The following is a 17,936-nucleotide window of genomic DNA, read 5'->3' on the forward strand; positions in this document are numbered from 1 at the left end:
TTCTGGACACAGCAGTCACTGAGGTCAGGGCTTGCAAAAATCATCTGTCCCATCACCTGGAAAAAGAAGTGCCAGATGATGGGCAGGAATTTATTCAAGGTGTACATCTAGGCATTGCCTTTGTAGCTGCAGGATTAGATCTATTCTTGACAACTTCTTGCAGAGTGTGTTGTCCAAAGGGGTAAGGGGGCGGGAGGCATTTGGGTAACAAGTGCCGATAGTTTTGCATGGGCAGAAGAAGGGCTGCTGCACCTGAGCTCTAGTATGGGTCGTGGTACCACAAGTGTGGATGAAAGGGTTGTGTGGTGATTCCTGGAGGTTTGTGGGACAGCTTCACTTCAGAAACTGTGAAACCTCATGTGCAAGAGAAGCGCTGAGGTGCATGGCCAAATAATATCTAATCTCGCAGTAAGCTCCCCAAACCAAGTACTTCCTTTGAAATGAAAGGTGCGTCATCACCAAGTTACTTCGAACTACTGCTCTGTCCCTCTTGTATCAGAAGATTTGCTAATCCCAGATGCTGCCCGGGGTGGGGATGCTGTTCCAGACCGGAGAAAGCCTGTCCGACCCCTCACCGGGGACCGCGTGGGATGGCAGAGGGCGCGCATTTTGGGGAGCAGGGGTGCACAGGAGGCGCAGGAGGGGAGCAGCAAAGCAGCTGGCTCGGCTCGCCTCCTGCGCTGCTCAGCGGCCAAGGCGGGGCGGTGCGAGGGCGCGGGGCCGGGCGGGGGGTAGCCCCCCGCCGCCGCGTAAGGCGGGCAGGCGGGCGGGGGGCGGTGCTGCCGGCGGGGCGGGCTCCCGCTGGCGGCGCGGGTCGGCGCCGCCGCCGCCGAGCTGGCGTGGGGCAGAGGCGGGCCGCAGCGAGCAGTGCCCTGCGGCAGGTGGACACCGCGGCGGGCGGAGCGAGGGTGTGCGGCCGCCGGCAGGTCAGCGGGGGCTCCCGGGGGGAGAGGCGGGTTCCCGGGGGCGCTTCAGCCCGGCGGGGCTCCCCTCACTCGGGGGCGGGGGGGGGGCGGCGCGGCTGGAGGGGCGGCGGAGTGGGGACAGGCAGGTGCTGCTATCAGGGCAGCCTCGGCCCCCGCCTCGCAGCCGGTGTGCCCCCGCGGGAGCCCGGGCGTGGGGACGGTGGGCGCCAGACAGCCGTGGGTCTGAGGTAGGGAAATCTGTGCCTCCTTTTTAACAGGGAGCTGAACGTGGTCTGTGTCACTGATGTGGGTTTTTTGCAGTGCGATTGCAGTTTATTGGCACGAGGTGAAATTATTTATATCACGCTTTATCATTCTGTGCCATGCAGAAATCTGCTTTATTCTCGCACCACGGGTGAAACGAGTTACTGACTTTGTGTATTAACTTCTTTGATAGTTTGTGGCATGAGAGTTCAGACGTTATGATAGTAGGTAAAGTAGAAGCGTTCATAATAACTGTAATTATACTTGTTTCCTTACCTGGAAAGAAAAGTCTGCTCTGTGGGCTGCTTCTGATTACTGCTATTCAGTTGTGTAATGCTTAGATGTGTATGGTACTTACTGTGCTGAAAGGATCTGGTCTCCGATTCAAGGATTTCACAGGCTGGAAGACCAGTCCACGGGTTGATTCTGAAAGTCTTCCAGCATTCAGGCACCTATGAAAGCCTTGTGGGTTTATTAGACTTAGTAAACTTCCAAGTAAGTTTTCCCCAAACCTTATTGATTGTGGGGGTGCTTATTGTATATCTCTCAAGTATTTATCTAAATACATAATACTTGAACTAAAGAATGGGTACAAAATATTTACTTGAAGAACTGTTCTAAGTAGGAGATTTCCTAAATTAGGAGATTTAGTTTTCAGCATGAAGACTTTTTGATAGGATACAGCATATTAGAGATGTGCAAAATCAAGACAAACATCATCCTGGGATGCATAACAGGAGTGCTGCAGATGTGTGATGGCATCTCTTGGTAGTTGTGACTTTGGGGTCTGCGACTGGTATCAGCACTGGCTGGGATTTTGGACACCATAGTTCGAGCAGAGTCTTACCAGTTAGGCAGGAGATGAATAGCAAAGGTGATCAGAGATTTAGAAAACATAACCTATGAGAAAATAGTGAAAGAACTGGAATGTTATAGTCTAGGGAAGCAAAGACTGATGAGAGATGTGATAACAATCTTCAACTGTGTAATTGGTTGCTGCAGAGTGTCGGGAAGCAAACTGTTCTCCGCATCCAGTGGAGATGTAACAAGAACCAGCATGCTGAACTGCCGCAGGAGAGAGCAGGTTAAATGGTAGGGAAAGTCCTGTCTGATTGTACAGGTAATTGAGCATTGGATTGTCCAGGTAAGGTGTGGAATCTCCTTCAGCGGAGCTTTTAACGATCAGGTGTAACAAACATTTACCAGAAGTGCTTAAGGCAAGGGTGGCTGTGCCTTCCTGTTGTTGGAGACACTACGTGACCTCTCCAGGTCCCTTACAGGCTCCAGGGGTGGTAGAGGCTACCAGGAGGCCAGGCTGTGAACTCAAACTCGTGGTGACAATCATGCATATCAAAGAAGTGGCTTTGTAAGGTAAATGCAGCTCAGTAATCCATTTATAATATTTCACTCACATGCCTGATTTTTATACTAGAATTTGTGATTCTTCTTCCTTCTGCTCAAACTGAATTTACAGTTGAAGTCTAAGAGCAGTGGTGGATCTGCTAAACAACATCACATCTTGATTTGGCACCATCACAACCAGTAAATTGGCTTGTTGGTAAATGTTAGGAAATTTGAGCTTAGTTTCAAAGTACAGTTCTGTAAACTGTGTCACATTGTTCCCTTCAGGTCATCAGGAATACAGGTGTGTCTCAGGCAGCCCATGAGGCAAAACTACCTCGGTTTAATTTAGCTCTATCTTGGCTATGATCATCATCTTTTAAATTACTTGGATTATAATTCAGTTCTTAAACACACTTTGAAAAGTGTAGCTTGTCCTACTGCATTAAATGAGTCCCATTATTAGCCCAGCTAATTACAGAAATAGCTGGATGTAATGAGACTTGGTGTTTTTCTTCCCTTACCTCCATTACCTAGAGATTTTTGCTGCTTTGCTCAAGTTTTATTGTTTTATTGTGTTATTCTTTCTGTTGTTATTATCAATTTACATAGTAATTATTTTTAAAATTCTACCACATTCTTTGCTTCCAGTAACTGCTTGTGAAATTAGCTTCACAGTCCAAAAAAGGATCACTTAAGTTTTTTGAACATCCCTGTTTTATAAGAGTAGGAAGAGACAAGGCCTAACCTCTCTTTCTAGGTTATTTGTTATTATTTCGTGTTCCTGTGTTCTGCCCTTACTATTTTAGAGAGGCATTGAATAAAGCTGATCCAATTTTTCCAGTGTCTCTTTATAAGACAGGCCTTTTTAATGCTCTTAGTCATCTGTATTATTAAGATGTCTTTGCTTCTGCCTTTTTTCTCTTCTTTGAGCTGGCATGACAAGAGCTGAGCCCAGTAACCCCACTGAAGACACGCTGTTCACACAGCATCTTCTGCTGCTGCTTCCCCCTCAGCTGCTTCGCTTGCTTCCCATCGCATGTGCTGTGACACAGTGGTGTAGAGTGCTTGACGAGACCAAAATGCGCCTTATAAAAGGCATTATCTTGCATTTAGTTTCTCTGATGTTGCTTTGTTGCATTGTACGCTGTCAGAGTTTCTCTGAATCATCTGAAAGGACACACTTTGTCAGGGCACAGCAGTGGCAGCTCCCCACGGAGGGGCGGCAGGGCAGGGCCTAGTGGCCGGGGGGCGCCGGGGCAGACCCAACCCCACACACTGGGCACCTCCCTGGGGACAGGGACAGGCTGAGGCCGGGCCAGGCCATGGGCCTGCAGGTGGGCCCAGCTTGGCAAGGCCCATGGCTGTGCAGGGCAGGGCTGTGGGGAGCTGGAGACTGGCCCTGCTGCGGTGTTACTGGGGCAGGGGCTGATGACCCCGCGGAAGTGAAATGGGGTCCTGGGCCGTGGGCAGAGGCCAGTAAAGGCCTGTCAGTGCCATGAGGGCCCTGACACATTTCAAAGCTTCACTGATTGATAGAAATTTTGTGTTGAAAATGTGTGAAATCATAGAATCATCTTTGTTGGAAAAGACCTTCAAGATCATCAAGTCCAACCGTTAACCCAGCACTGCCAAGTCTACCACTAAACCATGTCCCTAAGCACCACATTTACATGTCTATTAAATACCTCCAGGAATGGTGGCTCCACCACTTACCTGGGCAGCCTATTCCAATGTTTCATAACCCTTTCAGTGAAGAAATTTTTCCTGATATCTAATCTAAACCTCCCCTGGCACAACTTGAGGCCATTTCCTCTCGTCCTATAATTTGTTACTTGGGAGCAGAGACCAACGCCTGCCTCGCTAGAAATCTACCCATTAGCACAGTCGTGGGTGTCTGTAGTATCCAAAGATGTGGGCTTTAGGAAGGGCAAGCCTACAGAGCCTGGAAGGCAAACTTCGCTATCTATCCCAGGGTGACAGTCACAGTGAGATTGCCGAAGAGTTTATCTGTCTCCCCCAATGACACAAAACAGCAAGGTCTCTAGAAGAGTTTTTTGCAGTAGAGATGTGTGTGGTTCAGCAGCCTGTCCTTCTGCAGCACGTCCTTGGCTTGCCTGTGCTGGAGCATGTCGGGGCCTAGGGTTTGCTGCCCCATGTGCATCCTCTGCCTGAAGAATCCAGTGTACCTCCTTGAGCACCAGCGGTGACCGAGCACAGGTCTTTGCATTGGAGATGGCTCCATCAGCTCACATCTGCTTGTAAGTAGCCAACTCCACTAGTCCGGAGTAAAATTTACGGGTAAGCAGAAAAATGTTGAGGTTGCTACACCATGGCAATACATATTGCTTTGTTAAATAAAAAAAAAAATCAAGGCTTGGCATTTCTTCCCTGCTTTTGCCCATGAAAATAGGCTGAGACCTGCTTCATTTAGAACTGGACTGGCTGTGGAAAAAAGCAATATATGGTAGAAGAAAACTTAGACCCATGGGGGCATAGATAAAATGGCTTGAGCAGCTTTTTTTCCTCTCTCTTGTTTCTATGGTACTGGGGTACTGTGAGACTTACAAAAGAAACTTTTATAAGTTACCATTAATCTGCACAGACATTGTTTTAAAGCAGCGCTGATTGATTTGGCCTTCCAGGGTAGATGTCAGGCTCACTATTCGTGATTAAGAGCAGATAGAAACCAGGGAGATGAGCACTGTTGATCATACTGAATAATGTTATGAATGGAAATAAGAGTACAAAGTAAATACATGTCAACCTTTTGGAATTTTGTGTGATTTATATCATCTCAATGTTGGATTGAGTAATTGATCTTTTTATCAGTGTGTTTTATGCTGTAATAAAACAGGATTTAAATAGGGAGAAGTTAATAGCTGCTCTAAGTAAAACACACAGGCACTGGAATGAGACACATTCTCTATAACTAAGAACATGCAAAAATTGCAGGGAAGTTTGTTTGAACTTGATGTGGTGAAAAATAAAACTATCATTCATGCCAGTGAGAGATTTACATTTTTCCTTGAATTCTCTGTCAGTTTAAAGTAAGCCTGTTAAGAGTACTGCATTAGCACATAGGAAATCTAAATTTCCGCCTTGTATATTAGTACTTTAAGGCCTCTTCATAATTCAGACTTTTATATTCCAAGATTTTTCTCTTTCCTGTGATTAGTTCCAGTAGCTTGCTCTGAAGCTCTGGTTTGAGGCATGAGACACTGAACTAATAACAAAGAGAGGCTGGAGGCTTCTTAGCGACATAGACGGAAATAAATACTGATGTGGCAAAATGAGTGGGTTCTGGAGATGGTGGGGGAAAGACGAGGGGCTGGGATCAGTCGTAGCTCTTCTGAGAAGTGGCTGGAAGGGCCACCTACCTTTGGCTGTGGGAGTAGGGGCGGGGGTCTTCTGGGAACTGACACCGGAACAGAGGTATGAGGAGGGCTTAGGGCATTTTTAGGACAGGGAGGGTTTGGGGGAGCTTTCTGGCAGCAGGATCTCTCTTATTGCCTCACACTTTTCATCCAGACCAGTTCTCCTCATTGTCTTCTCCACTGTCCTGTGTTGTGGCTGCCTCTTATCACCTCTGAAGCTATCCATTTTTCTCAGGCTAACAGTTTTCCTTTCCCTCTTCATTGGCCCCTGCAAACTCTCCTCTCCCTCCTAGGCTTTGGGAAAAGGGCTGGGGTCTCAGAGTCACTTGTTCTGGCCGTTGGGAAGGGGATAAAGGGAGGTATGAAGAGAGATGAGGGGACTTTGCAGAGGTGACGCCAGCACTTCAGTAACCTTGAAGAGCAAGGTTTGCTTCTCTTGCAGTCCTGCACGACGTGAGAGACACGTACGGCAGAGGGGTATGCCAGGTCCTGCTACTGCCTCATGTACACTCATCTCTGTCCTTAGAGGTGGTGGCAGAAGTACGGTGTAAATAGGAGGTGCTAATCAATGGTTTGGGAATTAGCTCTGCCATCCCCATCTTCTTTGGCATAGGTGAAATCTGCTGGTGGAAGTGGACTACTTGCTTACAAGCGTGCAGGTTTGTGTGTGGGTGTAAAAGACCTTTACAAAGAAGTGATTGTTGTTTTTTTTGTATGTTTTAATTGGGAAGTTAAGATTATCTGGGAGGGCTCTAAATGTGTCTGTCTGGGCATGGCATATCCACAGCTGAAGCGGCTGTAGCATGCTGTGTATTTGCTGATGTGACAAAACTTGTAGGGTTTTAAAAAAGATTTTATCTGTGGAACATGCTAGAAAAGCATCTTTATCCAAGCTGTCTTTGAAAGGGAGAAATTGAGTTGTTGGAATGAAGAGTGTCCCAACTTCTTTGGTTGGAGTGTACATTAACACTGATATTTGGTTAGCTCAGAACATTTTTGTATATTTTAAAGATGATTTACTCCACCCAAAGCTCTGTATTTTTTTGTATTTAGTCCAACTTATCAAATGTACAATGCTGATTTGTGTTATCCAAACTGTCAATTCTTTTCCCCTTTCTTTTGTGTAAATCTTCAGACACATGGTGATGACAAAACATCTTCTAACTTGCCTGAACTCATTTGTATCCTACATCAACAGAAAGTGGAAAAAAACCCTCCTGAGCTCTAGTTTGAGATTAAGCCAAAAACTGTTAAAGCGTGCCAGCTTGTATTTTCCAAAATATTTTATAACAATCTGTACTTTCTTCGTTAAGTATAGTTAATGATTTCCAAAAGTTTTCTTTTTAGTCAAAACTGTTGCAGCATATAAATATGAGCCCGATTAAGGTGATTTGAAGACATGTAAGAGAAGAGTGCTGCAGCTGGTATAACAGCAGGAGTATGTGTAGGCTCAGCCTTTAGCAGACACTTGGGAAGACTTTGTTGTCAAGAGTATCTTGTGCTTCTTTTGGTCTCAGTAGGTAATTCCAGTTCTCACCCCCTTATGAGTTCCCTAATTCCACAACAGCTTGCAGTATCTTACGTGGCGAGGTCAAGATAACATTACATAGTTGTATCAACAGTACATTTTATTAAAATGCCAGATTATTGAGTTCAGTTTAAAATCTTGTGGTATAACCATTGCTTCACTAAAGTGTGCAAAACTGTGTGAACTTTTGCCAAACCAGCAGGGGAGCTGCCAGAGAGGGACCACATGGTCCCATGATGAGCTTTCTAGACTACCAGCGTCACGTGTACATTTGAGGGAAGATGTATGAGGTGGTACTTTAACTCTTTTCCTGATATCAGACACTTAAAAGGTTCAAATTATAGGTGCAGTTAGAAAAGCACCTACTGCCTTCAGTGTCCCCAAATGTAATAGTTTCTTTTTCTTAGTCTTTTAACCACCTGGGGTCTCCTGGATGGCTTTCTTGGAGCTCTGGCCTAGACAGACTCCATTAGACAGAGATCTAAGCAAGGCTGTTTAAATAAATGTCTCTTCCTTTCATTGCAGCTCTTTTTGACCAGATCAGCATGTTCCTACTTACTTGCACTTGGGATCTGACCCTGGTTTCCTACTATTTCCCCTTTCCTCATTGCAAGTAGGGAAGATTGAATCATATTCCCAGTTAAATATAAAGGCAGAGTAGAAAATAAGCACTGTGAGTGTAGCTACAGTGTCCTATGTGGAGAAGAGGAGGCAGGCACATCTGTGCAATAACGTAAAGGGTGAGTGAATTATGCGGAATACGACTTGAAGTTGGAAGAATCGGGAGTGGACTGTTGCTGGACTGTTAGGGTCATGAATTCATTCCTTTCTCAGCTGTGGGAAATGTTTCAAAAAAAAAAGCAGTCTGTGGGGAGTGGTGCTCTGAGATTAGTCTTTATGCCCACGTCAGAAACCTGGGGGAAAGTTATATAATGTGGAACTTCCATTTAATCGGAGGATTGCTTGCTTATGGGAGGTGGACATGGGAGTCTCCAACTCCTAAAATCTTGGCCTTGATAGCACAGGACTGAAAGATAAAGTAGATCACTCCTGGCAGAATATAAGCTGAACTGAAAGTCAGTATCTTGGGAAAGGAGGGCACACAGTTCCTTACCAAGTGGAATGGTATCTGCCTAGTTATCGCATTTTGTTTAAAAGATTTCCATTAGGAGAGGGCAAAACTGGGCCAGCAAAAGTGAGAGAACTTTTGACATACACCATGAGATTCACCATCAACTCGTGAGATAGAACAATGTGGAAAAGTACAGCCAAGAGCGTTAGAGCTATGTAAAGAGTGGAGCCCTTTACTTCATAGCAACTTAAAACAAAGGAAATGCAAAAATAAAAGGTGTTAATATGTTGAGGGGAATTTTCAGAGACAACCTCCCCTAATTATCTTACTGAAGGGAAACTGAGACTTTCACCTACTGCAAAAAGAGTGCTCTTTGTCCTTCAGAAGCTCTGTAACTTGTAGAGAAAGTGAGGTTCAAGTGGCAACTCTAAGCAAACCAACCAAATAAATGGCTTTTTGAATAGCCCTGGCTAGAAGTTGACAGAAAAAGAACAGGGAAATAACGGCAATTAAGAGACCTGGAGGAGATTCTTCCTATGCTGAAAAGTAAAATTGAGAATCCTTCAGGTCCTGTGTAGAATTGCACAGATCATGCGAAATCACTGATGATAAAATGTATCTAAATGCTGGCAATCTATTACACTGTGAAAAAGATACTCCTGCAATATAATAGAAGATAAAGTCATGAAGGAGTTTCTTGCTTTTTTACTGCCATGGAAAAGAATGAGGGGTGGGAAAGAGGAGGAAGATTTGCTGAATAGGAATAACAGCGATTTTTTTTAAGGTCCTAGACAATGGAGTTTTATGTTTGCTATTCCCTGATGAATTTGCAATGAGGAGAAAGGAATGTAATTGTATGCCCCTGTGATTAAGTCCATTTGCTGTGCAAAGAGGCCCACATGGTCATGGTGTGCTCGTGACTCAGCTGAAACGAACATTGACAACTTTTGCCAAAAAGGGGAGGGAAGCCAGGATGCAGAGGATTTCATTAAGGAACTCAAAAGAGAGGACAGCTGCACCTAATTTTCAGAAGCACAGTTGTCTTCGAGGAAGCCAAGCAGTACCAAGAAAAAAAGCCTAATTTTTGTTTCTTAAAGAGTAAAGGCATTCCATTTATTTTATCTCTTATTTTCTTTTCCGATCTGGATTTAAATAAGGTATCTGCCCTCAGAAGAGGTGTTTCTAGCAAAGGAGAATTTCTTCTTTGTGTATGCATGCATATACCTACTTATGCTAAGTAATCACTATAGGTAATAGGTAGTTCATGCTTTGATGGTACCTGACAGTAGTAGCAAGAAAAAGGCATTCAACAAAACCGTCCTGGAGCTGTCCAATACAGAGCATTTCCCTTGCAAAAGTTTTGGTGCTTTGCAGAGGACCCGATTACAGAATCACAGAATGTTAGGGATTGGAAGGGACCTCGAAAGATCATCTAGTCCAATCCCCCTGCCGGAGCAGGATTACCTAGACCATATCACACAGGAACACGTCCAGGCGGGTTTTGAATGTCTCCAGAGAAGGAGACTCCACAACCTCTCTGGGCAGCCTGTTCCAGTGTTCGGTCACCCTCACCGTAAAGAAGTTTTTCCTCATATTTATGTGGAACCTCCTGTGTTCCAGCTTGCACCCATTGCCCCTTGTCCTGTCAAGGGATGTCACTGAGAAGAGCCTGGCTCCATCCTCATGACACTTGCCCTTTACATATTTATAAACATTAATGAGGTCACCCCTCAATCTCCTCTTCTCTAAGCTAAAGAGACCCAGCTCCCTCAGCCTCTCCTCATAAGGGAGATGTTCCACTCCCTTAATCATCTTCGTGGCTCTGCGCTGGACTCTCTCTAGCAGTTCCCTGTCCTTCTTGAACTGAGGGGCCCAGAACTGGACACAATATTCCAGATGCGGCCTCACCAGGGCAGAGTAGAGGGGGAGGAGAACCTCTCTTGACCTGCTAACCACACCCCTTCTAATACACCCCAGGATGCCATTGGCCTTCTTGGCCACAAGGGCACACTGCTGGCTCATGGTCATCCTGCTGTCCACTAGGACCCCCAGGTCCCTTTCCCCTACGCTGGTCTCCAACAGGTCTGCCCCCAACTTGTACTGGTACATGGGGTTGTTCTTGCCCAGATGCAGGACTCTACACTTGCCCTTGTTATATTTCATTAAATTTCTCCCCGCCCAACTCTCCAGCCTGTCCAGGTCCCTCTGAATGGCTGCGCAGCCTTCCGGCGCGTCAGCCACTCCTCCCAGTTTTGTGTCATCAGCGAACTTGCTGACAGTGCACTCTATTCCCTCATCCAAGTCATTAATGAATATATTGAATAGAACTGGTCCCAGTACCGACCCTTGAGGGACTCCGCTAGACACAGGCCTCCAACTGGACTCTGTCCCATTGACCACCACTCTCTGGCTTCTTTCCTTCAGCCAGTTCACAATCCACCTCACTACCCGATCATCCAGACCACACTTCCTCAGTTTAGCTGCGAGGATGCTGTGGGAGACCGTGTCAAACTCTTTACTGAAGGTCTTCAACCAGACCCTCCTTGTTAGTGAGGATAAGATCCAGCGATGCTCCTCTCCTAGTTGGCTCATCCACCATTTGCATCAGAAAGTTATCATCAATGCACTGGAGGGACCTCCTGGACTGAGGATGGCTGGCTGAGTAGTCCTCCCAGCAAATATCAGGGTAGTTGAAATCCCCCATGACAACCAGGCCCTGTAATTTAGAGACTGCTCTCAGCTGCCTGTAGAAGGCCTCATCACCCTCCTCATCCTGATCCGGTGGCCTGTAATAGACACCCACAACAGTATCACCCCTGCCAGCCTGCCCCTTAATTCGCACCCACAAACTCTCAACTCGCTCCTGATCTGCCTCTGGACAGAACTCAATACATTCTAGCTGCTCACTCACATAAAGAGCAACTCTACCACCTCTCCTTAGCGGCCTGTCTTTCCTGAATAGGACATAGCCATCCATGACCACATTCCAGTCATGCGAGGCGTCCCACCAAGTCTCTGTAATTACCACTAGATCATAGCCCCCCGACCGAACACGGATTTCTAACTCCTCCTGTTTATTCCCCATGCTGCGTGCATTGGTGTACAGGCATTTCAGGGAGCGAGCTGAGCACACCGATTTCACCCCAGGGGGATGGGAGGCCTCCTGGTCTGCCTCAACACTAGAGCGTTGCCCCAGTGGTGCAAGCCCAGCTACTACCCCATCCCCCTTCGAATCTAGTTTAAAGCTCTCCGAATGAGCCCTGCTAATTCCTGTCCCAGAACCCTTTTACCCCTACGACATAAACCTTTCCCATGTATTACCGTCACGCCTGGTGTCTTATAAAACCAGCCATTATCAAAGAACCCGAAGCCCTGCCTGTAGCACCAGTCTCGTAGCCAGGCATTAATAGAGAGAATCCTACCATTCCATCCCACGTCATCACCTGAAAATGGAAGGAGGGAGGAGAAAACAACTTGTGCCCCAGACTCTTTCACCAACCGTCCTAGGGCCTTGTAGTCTTTCTTCATCCCCCTCAGACTAGGGGATGCAGCTTCTTCCCCACCTGTCTGGAAGATCAGCAGGGGGTAGTAGTCTGTGGCCTTCAGACCACAGGAGTTGGGGAGTTGCCTGGTGATATCCCTGATTCGGGCTCCAGGCAGGCTGCAGACCTCCCTGTGATGGGGGTCAGCTCTGCATATTGGGCCCTCAGATGCCTTTAGGAAGGAGTCTCCAACCACTAAAACTCTTCTCTTCTTCCTTGTGGAGGAGGTAGCTATACGCCTGTCAGGTTTTTCTGACTGTGGTGGGACCTCTGATATAGGTTGCCTCTCCACCACATCCCCATTGGACCGGCTGTATTCCACTAGGGCTTCATATCTATTGCTCAGAGGCACCTGTGGAGGCAAGGTAGGCAAGGAGGACACTCGCCTTTTGCCACAGCCATAGACTTGCCTCCACTCACTCCTCTCCTCTAGGTTATTGTTCTCCTCTAGGTTATTGTTTTCCACCTGAGAGGGGCAGAGTACAGGGGTCCCTTGATCCTGGGAGCTCTCTGGCAGGTGCTCCCATTTTTGTTGCAGGGAGGGCAGAGCCTGGCTCCACCAGTCTATCTCCATTTCAGCCTCCCGAATGCTCCTTATGATTCTCTCTGCTTGTCAACAGTTGGCCACATACAGTGTTGGATTTGTTTCCTGGTTCACTCTACCTGATTTTTTAATAGAGCTGTGGTAATGTATGTCTTCTACCCCTGCAGAGGTATTTATAGGATGCCTTTGGAAAGCTGGGCAATTGCAGGCAATGAAATCTTGCTCAAAGCAAAGTGATGTGAAAGTTCTGTTATATGGTGATTTCATCCTGGAAACTCCACTACACTACCACCAAAATAGGACTCAAGCGTGGATGATTGACACCTGAAGTAAATACATAATCACTTTAAATAATGAACTTATTTTCTTGTTTGAATAAACAGGAGGCAGCCTTTCTTTCCTGAAAATGAGTAGGCCAAGATGTAAAGAATATTTTGATACCATGGAAAATATTCATAATTTTTATGATAATTATTATGAAATAATCCTGTTATCTTTTGTGACATAGACATTTTGCCACCTTTTTCCTGAGATGGTTATTTTCTGGTCTCATCTGCTTATACATTTTTGCTGGTTGATATTTTAAATCTATTTTAATTGTCATGGAAGCATATTTTATAATATGGCTGAAAGGGAATTGGCGTTCTGTGTTTGTGTATGTGTTTTTTTTCACCTTTAATACTATTTGAGAACCAATAAACATGTGTCTAGATATAGAGTTCATCTTTAACAAGCATTCCAAAACACACATGACAGCATTTGATTTTAAAGATCTAAGATATAAAGCAATGACTGTGGATTATGATATAGTTGCTAGTTATTATGGCTAAATTATAGCTAAATTCTGTTACTTGCAAGTTGATTGTGAATCTTGATGAATTATACAGCCCATATAAGAACAGAGGATATAATCACACAACTTGCAATAAGGCAAGAAAATCCACTTTAGTCAAACTGTGGATCAATTTCTTGTAGCTTAAGTAAGAGAACAGTGTATGGTATTATACACACCATCTTTGGATGTTGATACTATACACCAGAGATTCCTCTGATGAGACTTTTTGGAGGGGATGACATTTTTATAAAATCATTCTGAAGTGGTAAATAAATATATGAAATTAATTAACTTGTTGTGTGGAGTAACTAGAATTCACAGACCACTTTTATAACTATTGTGGTCTTAAAGTACTTGCAAATACCACCATTGTTGCACTGGCAAATATAGCTTCTATGAAATGTGCCTGAACATATTAAGTTAGTGTTCTCATAGTATTCAATATTTCAGTAGTTTTGTATTTTGTAAATATAGTATCAAAATAGGAGGAATAGAATTTCAAAGAATGCTTTTTGAATTGTGGTTGTTTCTTTTACATGAAAAGCAATGTTAGGTGGAGGTTAGAGCATGGTTTATCATTCTGTAACTGGAAATAGAATAGCTGTTATTTAGAGTTTCAAGTTGTACAATGTAATGTGTCCGTGTATTTGTTTTGTTAACTTCCTTACTTGTTTCATTTGGAGGCCCAGTCCTACAGACAGTGCTGTGTTTATTTAGGCCTGAATGCAACAAATTACAGTCCAGGTATAGATTTTATGTTCCATTGAGATCACCGTTAATTTATTTGGGGTTTTTTTTTTGAGTGGAAACAGCAGTCCTCTTGGTCATTTTAAGTTAAAGGAGTGACACTGTCTCTGCGATGATTGCTTTTGTCTAAACCCACAGGTTCTGGTTTTACAACTTGCAGGTAAATGCTATATTTATTTTACATTTTTATTTTATAGTTTGCATATTTTTTATACTTCAGCATAGAATGGAGACTATAGTATACTTCCTTATATAAAGATACATTGAACTTTACTGAAAAGGAATTTGTCTGTCTCTCCCTTAGTATTACATTCTGTACAAAATTTTCTATATACTTTGGTGCAGGTCAGGTACTATTTCTATTGGCTTGTGCTAATGAATGAAATATTAATGAATGGACCATCAAAATCTGTATAGAACTGAAACCAGTGAAGTGTTTTGGGTGGGTGGTTACAAATTTCTAAAAACTGGTCTTACTTGTGGGCAGACAGTGAGGAGCGTAGTGATGCAGTTGAAGGTAAATGAGTGATATTTGCCAAGTCACAGTAAAGAAACTTGATTTTCAGGTTTCCGTGGGACACATGGAAACACAGAAAAATTGGAAGAATGAACCTGAGAAGGAGAGACCAGTGAAATCAGGATTTCTGGCAATGTAGCTTCAGCAAACAACACCTAAGTTAAATTTTACATCTCTGTTTCGAAGCACAGAATCTACTGCAGAGCATCTGCGTTCTGCATTACTATGTTCTGGCTTACTTAGATGAGGCTGCTCTCAGGTACAGAAATGAGTCTTGAGTATATCATTCCTCAAAGGCCTAAGGACTTTGGTATGTGACTTCTACTCCAGATGCCTAGGTCAAACATTTAAATGCCATAGAGACTCTTGCTTCTACTCAACCCCAGGGGTAACTGAAGTCATTATGCCTACGTTTCTGTCAATAAAAATTCCTACACACCTACATGTCTGATGCTAGGCATGCCTAGAACTGTGTGGTACAGTAGGCACCTAGAACAAGCCCAATTCCTAGAAAGATTTACAGGGTAGGAATTCCTCTGTCTCACCTGTGGATCCTGATCCATCAGGAATTTTTAAGACATGTTTTTGAAACAAGCTCTGTGAAAAGCAGTATTTTTTACTCTTTGTCATGTGCTTAGAGCATTAGTCAGAAAAGACCGGGGTTTAGTTCCTTCCTCAGTCTGAAGCAGTTTGAACCATTTACCTTGACATTTCTGGTAAATGTTTAAATGGTGAGCTTCTGGGTAGAGGTGAAATGGGAGAGGAGAAGTATGAGATATGGTGTAACTATGGGTAGTAGTAACCATGGGCAGGGACACCTTCCACTAGACCAAGTTACTCAAAGCCACATCCAGCCTGGCCTTAAACACTGCCAGGGAGGGGGCAGCCACAGCCTCTCTGTGCAGCCTGTTCCAGTGTCTCACCACCCTCCCAGTAAAGAATTTCTTCCTAATATCTCATCTAAATCAGTTTAAAACTATTACCCCTCGTTCTGTCACTACACGCCCTTGTAAAAAGTCCCTCTCCAGCTTTCCTGTAGGCCCCCTTCAGGTACTGGAAGGCTGCTATAAGGTGTCCCCAGAGCCTTCTCTTCTCCAGGCTGAGGAGCCCCAACTCTCTCAGCCTGTCTTCATAGGAGAGGAGCTCCAGCCCTCTGATCATCTTCGTGGCCCTCCTCTGGAGTTGCTCCAACACGTCTATGTCCTTCTTATGTTGGGGCCCCCAGAGCTGGATGCAGTACTCCAGGTGGGATCTCACAAGAGCAGAGTAGAGAGGCAGAATCACCTCTCTTGACCTGCTGGCCACACTTCTTTTGATGCAGCCCAGGATATGGTTGGCTTTCTGGGCTGCAAGTGCACATTGCCAGCTCATAGAATCATAGAATGGTTTCAGTTGGAAGGGACCTTAAAGATCATCTGGTTCCACCCCCCCTGCCACAGGCAGAGACACCTTTCCGCTAGACCAGGTTGCTCAAAGCCTCATCCAATCTGGCCTTAAACACTGCCAGGGAGGGGGAATCCACAACTTCTCTGGGCAACCTGTTCCAGTGTCTCACCACCCTCACAGTGAAGAATTTCTTCCTAATTCTTCATCTTGAGCTTCTCATCAACCATCACCTCCAAGTCTTTCTCCTCAGGGCTGCTCTCAATCCGCCCAGCCTGTATTTGTGCTTGGGATTGCCCCGACCCACGTACTGGAGCTTATAAAAGGCAATACATTTTGAAACTCTTCATCTGGATCCATTATGATCTCTTTTTGTGTATGTTGTCTAACATAAATTATTTATTGCTATATGTTGGATAAGTTGGGAATAGAACTTTTTTTTTCTTTATTTTGTTCTGTGTTTGTTTCATGATTGTTCTTGCCGCTGGCTTACTATATTTTTGACGGTTTATGGATCCCACAATTTAAAAGCTAATAGATATTTTATAATAACACTATAGCAATGAACATGAATCTTGTGCATCATGGAGAGCAAATACAGAGCAAATGATTTTATGTTGGTGCTCCATAGCATAAATGCAGGCACTGAACTCTGCTGAATCTGGAGGTTTTGGTTTGTACCATGACAGGCACTAGCAGCACCTCATTTTGTAAATAACTACTTTGCACCTAGTATTTCAGAATTAACTGGAGCAAAAAATGTAAAAAACCTGCCATTATTACCTCCAGCATCTTTAGTGTTCTAGTGATAAATGGTCAACCTCTTAGAAGTGCTTGCAGAAGGCTAAGGATTGCATATAATTAAAAAGGATCACTCCCAGAAGGGAGGCTGTGGAACCCCATGGTCTGAAGAATCTGTGCTAATAATGCTTCTAAACCATGGCTTTTCATTTACTGTAAGAAATACAAATTGGAACTGACATTTAACAGATGAATTTATCTCCACAAGCCTTCTTTATAATGAAGTCACTAAGACTGCATGCATAGTGCTTTTGTCCAGCTGTATAATCCTTAGCTTCAAGTGCCAGAATAAACCTTGGAAACACTGTAAGTGTTTGCTCTGAAACACTCTTAAGTGATGCTCGAGATTTTGTGTTCTTGGGAACACAAAATATATTAGAATTCTCTCTTGTATATAAATTCAGTTTTTTAAAACAAGCAAACAACCAACCAAACCAACCAACACCAAATCTACCCATTTTTCTAAGACCACCAGTTTGACATTTAAAAAAAAAAGCCCTTCTCCACTTGAATAACTCTGGAATATGTCTGAAAATGCATCTGGCATCTTTAGAAATGTCAAATTTCTGGCACGAATAATAACATATTGTATTCCTTTCACTTTTTTTGAAAGCCAAGTATTAGAATTTATGACAATATAAAATCTGCCTTTTTAATTTGTGTGATTTCTCTGAAAGGTAAGCTATACACCTCTTTATGCAAGAAAGCATGACCTGTACTTTGTTCAGGCCTATCCCATAGCGTCAATATACAGTGTAAGCAATTTGTCAAAGGTGCTAGCAAGTGTGCCACGTTGTTTTATGCTGTATTTTGCAACCTATGTTGGTGACAGTAGACATTTCTTAATGGACTCTACGGAAAATAAGTTAAACATGTTTTCTATGTTTTGAGAGACTGGAACTACTTTGGAAAAATTCATCTGCGCTTTTGAAAGAAAAAATGTTGCCTGAACTGCTCTGACCTCTAATGGTGATTTAATTCACCTGTTGCTAATTTAAATCAAGCTGGCTGATTCAGAAATGTGATACTCCTGAATTATTAACACATTCTAGGCCCCTTAATGTCAAAAAAAACCCCAAA

At 44.2% G+C, this 17,936-nt stretch overlaps 1 protein-coding gene across 1 annotated transcript in view; it reads left to right on the top strand.

Annotated features, from left to right (window-relative positions):
* The first annotated feature begins 843 nt into the window (after positions 1-843).
* The window catches only part of COL21A1 (collagen type XXI alpha 1 chain), a 128,211-nt gene continuing 111,118 nt past the window's right edge, over positions 844-17,936 (top strand). The window contains exon 1 of the mRNA XM_068398204.1: positions 844-926. The gene's annotated coding sequence lies outside the window, so the exon portion shown is untranslated. The remainder of the gene's footprint in view (positions 927-17,936) is intronic.

This window comes from Nyctibius grandis, chromosome 1, assembly GCF_013368605.1.
Source record: "Nyctibius grandis isolate bNycGra1 chromosome 1, bNycGra1.pri, whole genome shotgun sequence".
Lineage (NCBI taxonomy): Eukaryota > Metazoa > Chordata > Aves > Nyctibiiformes > Nyctibiidae > Nyctibius > Nyctibius grandis.